The sequence below is a fragment of the Elaeis guineensis genome, chromosome 4, assembly GCF_000442705.2.
Source record: "Elaeis guineensis isolate ETL-2024a chromosome 4, EG11, whole genome shotgun sequence".
Classification (NCBI taxonomy): domain Eukaryota; kingdom Viridiplantae; phylum Streptophyta; class Magnoliopsida; order Arecales; family Arecaceae; genus Elaeis; species Elaeis guineensis.
This window is the reverse complement of record NC_025996.2, coordinates 6,176,813-6,186,422: the sequence shown is the minus strand read 5'-3', so window position 1 is coordinate 6,186,422 and position 9,610 is coordinate 6,176,813. Positions and strand designations below refer to the sequence as shown.

The window sequence follows — 9,610 nt, the reverse complement described above, 5'->3', positions numbered from 1 at the left end:
TCTACATAAAAATATATTTTTGATTTTACCACACCAATACAATTGATATCATTGATTTTTATATTGACTTGCTTGGAGAGCATCAAAATATATATAAATTTCGGTTTCTAGACATTTTTGTAATAAGATCATGTTCGGTGATTTGGAACTTCAGCTTGAATGGACTACGGTTGATTTTTAAAATCATCAACTCCTTTTACAGAGAGTTATTGAAGTGTGTAAACCGGTTCTAAAATATATATGCACTATTTGTGCATTTTAACCTACTACGAACTTCAATTTAACTTTTTTTTCTAATAGTAGGGCAGACAAAATTAGAATAATCTGAGTCAAACACTTGGGAAACAGCTCAAGGTTAAAACCTCCTACCAGATGGATGAAAGGTGCAATCTTTGGGCTATATCTAGTTTGCGCAGTTTAACTTCTTTGAAGTCTGTTTTTGTTTAGTCTTCAATATGGTAGGCCAGAACGGATTGCTTTTTCAGCTGTTTTTAGAATTTCTCTATCATGTTCTCAAGCTCCCAACAAATCGTGAACAGGAGAATTAATTCGAAACTATTTAAACATGTAGGTTACCTGATCAACGGCACCATAGGGAGGTAAATCTGCAGAGGAAGCCATCCTATCTAGTGCAACCCGAAGATAGTCCTTTGGTGTTTTCTGATGCTGATCCTTCGGTAGGTCTCTCCACACCAAATCCAACAACTGTAATGACCCAAAATGTAATGTTTAATGAAGACTTAATTTTTTCCTTTCGAGCAAAATTAGTATTCCAGGAAAGAAAGAAGTTGAGATGATTGCTTCCACCTCTGTCAAGAAATGATGTGGAAATTTTCTAAGTCACATACACATAAAATTGTTTAGTAGTTCTCAAGATGATCAATTAGTTGTAATACATGGTCAACCGAGTTCTTTTTCATCTCTTTAATCATCAGAAAATGAAAATTTAGAGTTGCAATTGGATTTGTAATGTCATGTTTTAGTCTGCTTCTTCAAAGTATTGTTCATGCATGAAGTATTGATCGCCATTGTTATTTGATCCACAAGTCCTTAGACCAAATGGCACTACTTTGTGGTCTAAAAAATGTCAAACTAAAGCCAAACCAAAGTTCAGTTATTGCACTATGAAGATTATGAGGTGACTATAGTTATGTAATGAAACCCAAACCCACACCCCCCCCCCAACCCAAAAAAAAAAGGTGGAAAACTATACTACTTGCAGTAATCAAGGTTCCATGCAATTTTGTACTGATAATGTCTAGGACCTTAATGATGCATGCACACAGTGAAATAAATTGTTAAACAAGAAGGTTTCTATCATGATGATTGTATCTCTAATTGATTCCGCATCATGTATGATGACCACAAACCATTTTCACTAAGCACATAATAAGGCAAAGGACAGGAATTGATGACACCTAATGTGTGCTAAGGTTTGCTCTCCACCTCCCTCCTTGGTTAAGAGAGTGAGAGGGAGTCCTTGTATGACTCAGAAAAATCAGGCACAACCTTTGTCAGGTTTGGTCTTCTTGGTTTTCGACCCTACAGAAACAAATCAAATCTGAGATGGCACATTCCATCACATTAAAGAATGGCTTTAAAACTAATTAAAAAATGAAGTTATTATGGAATGCACACTTTGGAAAACCTTTCAAAATTCCTAACAAATTATACCTACAAGGAGCTGTACTAATATTTGGTGAATGCTGATAACGTTAGAGTAACCACAAGAACATCTAGCCCACATCATACAAAACAATCTTTTGACATGTGAGTCCCTTGTATTGACATACAAGCCCCACCCAGGTGCAACATTGAATGTCTATTCCATATGTTCTTAGCAGTTCTGTGGTTTCATCTTCACTAAAGGGATAAACTAAACGATAGCTTGTTTTATTGTGTCCATAACTCCATATATAAGAAATTTCATGTAAGAAGGCAAAAGGGATGCATTCTGCAACAACTCCCATTAAAAAAAGCATTTGAAAACCCACATTTCCTTAAGGAACAAAAATTTACAAAATAGCAACCATTTTCTATAGGGCCCATTTTAACTCATGCATGCTGTCTCCATGGATATCTCCCAAATGTGCAATCAAGGGAGATCTGGATTGCACAATTTCTCCCAAAAAAAGAAATTCTCAAAACAAAAAAAGAAGGAAAAGATGTTAGAACCTTTTTAAAAGGTGATTACTGCCATTCCTGTTTTCTTTGGATTATGCAATCCCTGCATCTGCAGTTGCACCTTTCTCCCCCCCACCTCTAGACCTCTATTCAAGTTTGGCGCATACATGTAAGCATCCAAACAAGCCAACCAACATATTGGAAATGACAAACAAGCACATCTCCATAACAACTTCTTATTACAAAAGCATGGAAAACATTTTAAAGGCGAATTTAATTATTAAAACAATTAAAAGCATAATGTTGATATTAAAACCTACCTTATCCAATTCAAATTTGTTCGATAATAGTCTCTTGATGCCACTCCCATCAAAGTGTTTTCACTATGGGCAACAATGACAGGGTGCTCTTGGAGGCATTGGATGATGTTGTTCAAAAGCTTTTTAAATTCTTCAAAGAAGGTATCTTGAGAAGCAGGTTGTTCAAGCCGATCAGCAGGAAGTGATTGCAAAGCAGGTTCCACGATGTTACTCATGACCTATTAGAATAAACCGACATGGCTCGTTATGGAAATACAAAATTGTATAATCATGGTAGGAGCTTCTAAGTTTTACGGATTTGTAGCTCGCTAGTAGATTGTAGATTTCAGCATAAGCACATGCTCCACTACCAGGATATGTGGTTTAGATGCTACTCATAAACTGACTGCATGTGCTTAGCAGACTGTGATAAAATTGAGGAAAAAGTGTGAATATAAAAACTTGTTGTCATAGTATATCCAAGACATGATAGCATATAAGATATAAAATCAACTCCTCTCAGTTACCCAAGAGTCAGAAGCTGGTGGCATGCCATGCTCAACCGTGAGTTGTTGAAGACCCACTGTCAAGCACTTGCGGAGCGACTCATTTGCTGACTCCATCTGTGAGAATATGGAAAGTGCCTCTGGTTCAAATTTTGGGCTCTCAACAAACTCCTTCACATCTTCCCCATCAATTCTCAAGATGATGATTGGGTCCCTTTTAAGCCCAGCTGCCATGCCCAACAAAATATCAGAAAGTACCTCCTTAAACTCAGACTTGCTCACTTGTTCTTGCTTTCCATGCGTGAACTCATTCAAAACCTTCAGACAACAGTGTAGGAACATCATTATTTGGCATATAAATGTATAAAATATATAAGTAAAATGAATTATATTGTTTCATTTTCACTCATTCCCGATTGAGCTAAATTGCAGATAACAGACAATGCAGACTCAGAGTTATAAGAAACCGTTTTAAAAGATAAATTCCGAGGTGATCACCATGTTAAATCAGCAAAATCAGTATTGACCAAATGGTGTTATTGATGGTGAATGTAGGAGCACTGCTTGATCATCTCAACCATATGGTAAAGAGCATCTTATATTGATCCTACAATAGGTCTGGTGGTGATGGAGATTTCCTATCATGCTGACAGTTACTCCTTAAGTTAAAGATATTCTTCAAACATATTTCCTTGGAGATGATCTCATTATTATGGTGCTAGCTAGTTAGGTGCTTAGTTCATTTCCGAAATGCAAATCAAATTTGATCTACAGAATTATTTTCTTAAGATGATTTTTAAAGCTCACGGTTCATTGGTGCTTTCATTACAAGTTTCACAATGTGAGACACTGGACTAATTAAAGAAAACATCTTGCAGCAGACGATTTCTGTGCTCTTAGTAGGGCAGCAAAAATAGGTGTTAAATCATTGCTATCTGGTGATTAGAAGACATGTCAAGCCTCACCAGATGATGGAGATTAAATGGAAAACTTCACAAACGACTGTTACCGCCTCAAACCATGGCCCTCTTAAAAGCTAGTTAGCCTTCCTATAGATATTAATAGCTTGCCTATTTGCAGGCTGTGACAGGAGGCCAATGATGTCACTAAAGAAAACTACTATTCGACTTAACACATGCCATGCACATGAGACAGCATCACCTTATCTCAATGTTTGGCTTTTCCCAACAGCTTCCCTTCCCCTTTTCAGTCACATAAGACAATGGAATATCCGCATGGGATGTATGATGCCATGGGGGTCGATTCCATTATATAACAGTAACTTTTATGATTCCAAATCCCCCAGGCCTCATTAGCCCGATCGGGGGGCACTGTTGCAGAGTGCTGTATAAGCCATATATTGACACGGCAGCATATCTGCTGCACTGGCATAGTATCTAGAAAGCCTTCCGAATACTCTTTATGGTTTGCAGCATATGACAACCGTGTTCTATTATCATGTAATGCAATGTTCCAAAACCCCAACAAATTTGCAATTAATTGAATTAAAGCAGCTTAAGAAAGTCTAAAGTCCACCTTGACAGAGACCAACGCTTTGCAAACATGGTAATCCTACCACACCCTTAAATACAGGGCCAGGTTGTATCTTTCATGCGAAAGAATGACTGATCTTTTTTCATGATGTTGACCATTGGATTGCAAACCGCACATATCACAAAGCAGTTCGAACACCTCCATTTGTCCACCTTCATGAATCTGGAAGTGACCATTGTGTGATTCAACAGTGGATTCAGCAAAGTGAAATCCGTCTTTCGCGCGAAAGATACAATCCCTGCCCCTTAAATACACCGAGCTTCAAACATCTAAGCAGTGCACAATATGAAGTGAACCTCACAATGCTCAATGCAAATTTATAATCTGCATTTTTGCATGGGAAACTAACCAATAACTGTATTAGACAGAAAATAAACCAATTCAGTTGCAGGTCTCGATTCAACTCTCACCTGTATTCCAATATAAGACCAATGCATCTAAGATTAACCAATTACTAAATTTACATCAGCTTTTGTTTTGAAAAGTCAATAAATTTTTAGGGCAACCCCTCCCCCAACCACCCCCCCCCCCCAAAAACCCCACCCCTGCCAAAGAAAAAAAAAAAAGAAAGAAAAAAAAAATACTGCAACTGAAGATGTTACCAAATTGTTATCATGCTTTCATTCCACGCATTTATCACTTATTTCTTTATATTGTTTCTCGATATTTTGTCAATTGAAAAGTATTTTTGTTCATGTTTTGCACATTGTTCTGTTGACCAACTTCTCCTATGGTGGCGACTCATATAATCCTATACCATAGCATGTCACAGGACAACTTCATATTTTACTGTCAAAGAAAGTTCATACAGATGTTCATCAAAAGAAAAAAGAAAACATCAGCCAAGGATCAGATAGATCATTTCAGCATTTATCTTAACCTTGTATCACATAGTGTATAGTTAATATAACATCAGGTCACCGTTGTGGATAACAAACATAGTACAAGGTAATCAGGGTGGTGTATGGTCGCGCAAAGACCAATCTACCTAAAAGTTTAACATAATGCTAACCCAGGTTGTACACTGGTAGGTAGGAGGTGAAGAACGGAGAGGCGTACTCGTAATTTACTTGTCTTGGTGAAATAGGCAAAGACAGACAAAGAGGTACAAGGACAACATAAATATTTTCTAAGTTAGTCAAAAAATCACAAATTTTCCACAAAATTCAATTGGAAGAACATCAACTAATTGTTCTCGCACGATCAAATTATTTACGAATTATTTAACATTATCGAATGTCACAAATTGTTCATGAACATCTCGACTTGTTTATCAAGTAGATGTGGCGGTGGAGAAGGCGGGTACCTCAGAGTAGATGTGATCGGAGTCCGGCGAGCTGCCCTGGGCCGGGAGGCCGAGGGCCACGCCGATGTCGGCGACGGCGGGCTGGAGCTCCTTGACGGAGAGCTTGCCGTCGTGGTTGACGTCCAGCTCCTGGAACTTGTGCTCGACGAAGGTGGTGAAAGCCTCTTTGTTCTCCACCAACTCCCTTATCTCCGTCCCGTCCAGCACCACCCTCTTCTCCTCCTCCCCTCCCTTCTTCCCCTTCTCCCCGCTCTCTTTCCTCCCCAACCAACTCGCCATCTCCCCACTCCCTCCCCAACTCTATTTATGATGCAGCGGGTGTGAGTCCTGTGATCTCCTTGTGACCTCCCCCCTTTTTGCTTTCCTTTCTCTCTTCCCCTGCCTTTTTATCTCTCCTCTCTTTCTCTCCACTGTCTTCCTGCGTCTGGGCTTTTGGGTGATGTGAAGAAAGAAGGGGGTGGGGATTTGTGGAGAGGGAGGGAAAAGAGACAACCGCCATCGGCCACCCACGAGATCCGGGTTGGAACACGTGGTGCTGGGCGGCTTTAAATTGGATCTTTTTCTGCTCTTGTTTTGTTAGCTCTCTCTTCTTTCAAACGTGTGACGGGAGGCGAATTAAGCGCCTACCCGCTCCCGTCCCTTGTCGTCATCCACAGCCATCTCCGTCGGTGGTGCGAGAGAAAAAGATTTTTTCTTGCTTATGAGCACGTGACTGCAACGACCGCGGACGGACAGGCCGCTTTGGCTAAGATCAGCCGATGCAATGCAGCCGAGCTAGGTCCAGCCGGTGAGCTAAGTCCCAAACTCGATTTAACTCAAAGTATTCGGATTCATATGGCCGACTATAATATTTTAAATTTTAGCTCGATTAGATTAAAAAAATCAAAACCGGCTCGATTCAATTTTAATTTTAATTTAAATTTTAATTCGAACTCGAATTTAAACATTAGTCTAATATAATATATATTTATAAATAAAAATAATATTATAAAAAATATATAAATTTAAGTAAATTCTCAAACTTTCAAACCAAGTAAATTATCATTCGGCTTTGATTGAAAAAATTATTCAAATAACTTGGGCTCCATAGCTTAGATCCCAGTTGAGCTTGAGCAGCCCAACCCATTTGAACCTTTCGTCAGTGCTTAGAGTCACAAATATTTCTAGCCTTCACTATTCTACATGTAAACTTCTTTTGTCTTGCGTATCTATAACAGCTTCAGGTTGACGCAATTAGGATGATTGGTGGTGCAATCAAATGGGGAAGTATCATTAACTTGTCATGAAAACCTTCTTGATTACACGCTGTGTTTTGAAAACAGAAATTTTGTGCATATATAATAATAATATTAATGCAGCATAGATCCGAGATTTCTATATCGATTCGATTGTTGAGTCGCAGTAACTTGTCGTGTCGGGATAAGCATCCGATGAAACTGGCAGACTGTGACAATTGTCCACGTCACGTCGAGTTCATGGAAACATGTCATGGCATGTATACAGGAAAGGGCAGGTGCCAGATGATAGAGGCCACTGTTCTGGATACATGTAGCATGTGGTTTGATGGTCAAAAGGCAGGTATTAGGGACTGGATTATTCGAGATATGAGATCCTTTCTTGTGGATTTAAGCTAGACTCTGGCCAGGAACCTAAAGCTTGTCCAGATCTTGACATTGAGCTCCAACTGGTCAAAGACAACTTGTCATCAATCACTTTAGCGATATGAGCCATATTTGACAGTGATTGCGAATAGGCTTCACAGGCATTTGAACCTAAATCTTTAAAAAGGTGACCGATGCGTCTTAAATTCTTCATCTGGGAGATTTTTTGCTCGGCTGATATTGTGTGGATGGCATGAATTATGCTGCTTGTAAGAATATATGTATGTATATGTATGTATGCATGTGCGCATGCACTCACATATATATCGAAATACTATGCCATATCTAGGATTTAAAACCTATCCTTTGAAGGCTTTAAAATCATCGCACACCCAATGGTGATTTTTCTATCTCTCGAACAACTAGTTTTTTGAAAATTGATCCTTCGCCCCACCAAATCAACATAGTCTGCTAAGTAAGCAGACACTTCGAAATTCCAATTTAGCATCTATAAATACTAATGAATAAATTGTTTTATTGGAAACCTATACTCTTGTTCATATGGATCGAGGTAATACATATATACACACACATACATACATATACATATACATATATATATATATATATTTTCCTAGTTACATCATCTCTTTCAATATTTCTTTAGTTACCGGATTTGATATTTTGCTTCCTTTCACATTATGTATAGATTAACAATCTATGCCGCACTCTTTTTCTTCTACACTTGGACACGTCTCTTGCACCAACCTTCATCGTATGATTCATTCCTGAATTAAAAGAAGAGTGACGCAACATGTCTCTCCTTGATCCATTTTTGCCCTCCTTAAGTATTTCTCAGCATATTTGCATTTATTTCCCTAGCAAGCCTACATGTTGCATCATCTTTTTGACCTCTAACAACCAACTTGAACTTCTCTATCTTTTCTTTAAAAAAAAAAAAAAAATCCTCTTAATCCTTTCCCCTATGTTTCTACATCTCACCGCTTCTCCTCTGTAACACAAACACACATTACAATTTTCACGGATCCTAAGTTTAATGGAGTGCCCCAACATGTCTCTGCCTAGCTCTCTCTCTCTCTCTCTCTCTCTCTCTTCAAATCTCTTGTTGTACTTGTTTATTTATCTCACTTTTTTAAGCTAGGTTGTGTTTCAAAAGTCTAGTAATAACTAGTGAAGATCTTCTAAACTTAATATACATACATACAAACATCCATCCGTCCCAATGCATTAGGCCCTATCTAAAATCATGTGTGCTTTTGAGACCAAAAGAAATGTTTGTCCACTGTAGTTCCACGCAAGAGGCAAGAACCATGTCAGCAATGATTTAAAACATACGTTCTTTTAGACCAGGCATTTTATACTATGTTTGAAATGTGCTTACAGTTTTTACCCAAAAAAATAAATAAAGTGCTTACGATTTAAATGATACAAAATCGTCTGGGTAAAATAAAACTTCAATTGTCTACTCTAAGAGAAAATTTTATTTATCATCAGAATTGGATTTTGAATGAAAATTGGAATGGTTATAAATCCATCAGTATATTTAATTTGTGATCGAGATCGGAGCCGGAGTGGAATTTGAATCTTAGAGAAAAGTATAGATTGATTTTTGAGATATTGGGATATTCTTATTCTCCTATAAAATTAAAATAAGAATGAAACTTTTCCAAATCAAATAGCTAAAATGAGATTCGCTCGTTTTCATTTCTATTCTAGAGTCCAACTATCTCCAACCAAATATATCCGTACTATATTTTATAGCTTTAACTTGTTTTAGATAGTCCATATATTTTTTAAAAATAATTAGACCAAACTTGCCATTAAAATATAATAGTTGCTAGGTGCATGGTACGAATACATGCCTAATTAAAATCATATGCAAAGTTGAAGATGTCCGCTAAACCCACGTGATGCACATATTTTCTCCACATGCATGGATTTCTCACACACACAACACCTAGTGTGGCCCATCTTGCAGTTTATGCAGCCCACCTCAAAGGAGCCTATCAACGTAGTAAAGTCATACAGCCCATGAACAAGGGAAACCGAAGCATACTGTATAAAGTACACTTCTAGAATTTATTTAAACCATTTCGTTATACACAAATATATACTATTCACATGTTATACAACGAACAAGGTTATATCCACTCCCAATTAAAGTACGGAGGCATATGGCAACATGACCCTTGGAACCAT

The 9,610-nt window shown here is 37.9% G+C and overlaps 1 pseudogene; it reads right to left on the bottom strand.

Annotated features, from left to right (window-relative positions):
* Positions 1–540: 540 nt before the first annotated feature.
* Positions 541–6,299, bottom strand: LOC140857095 (uncharacterized; annotated as a pseudogene).
* Between the last annotated feature and the right edge of the window lie 3,311 nt (positions 6,300–9,610).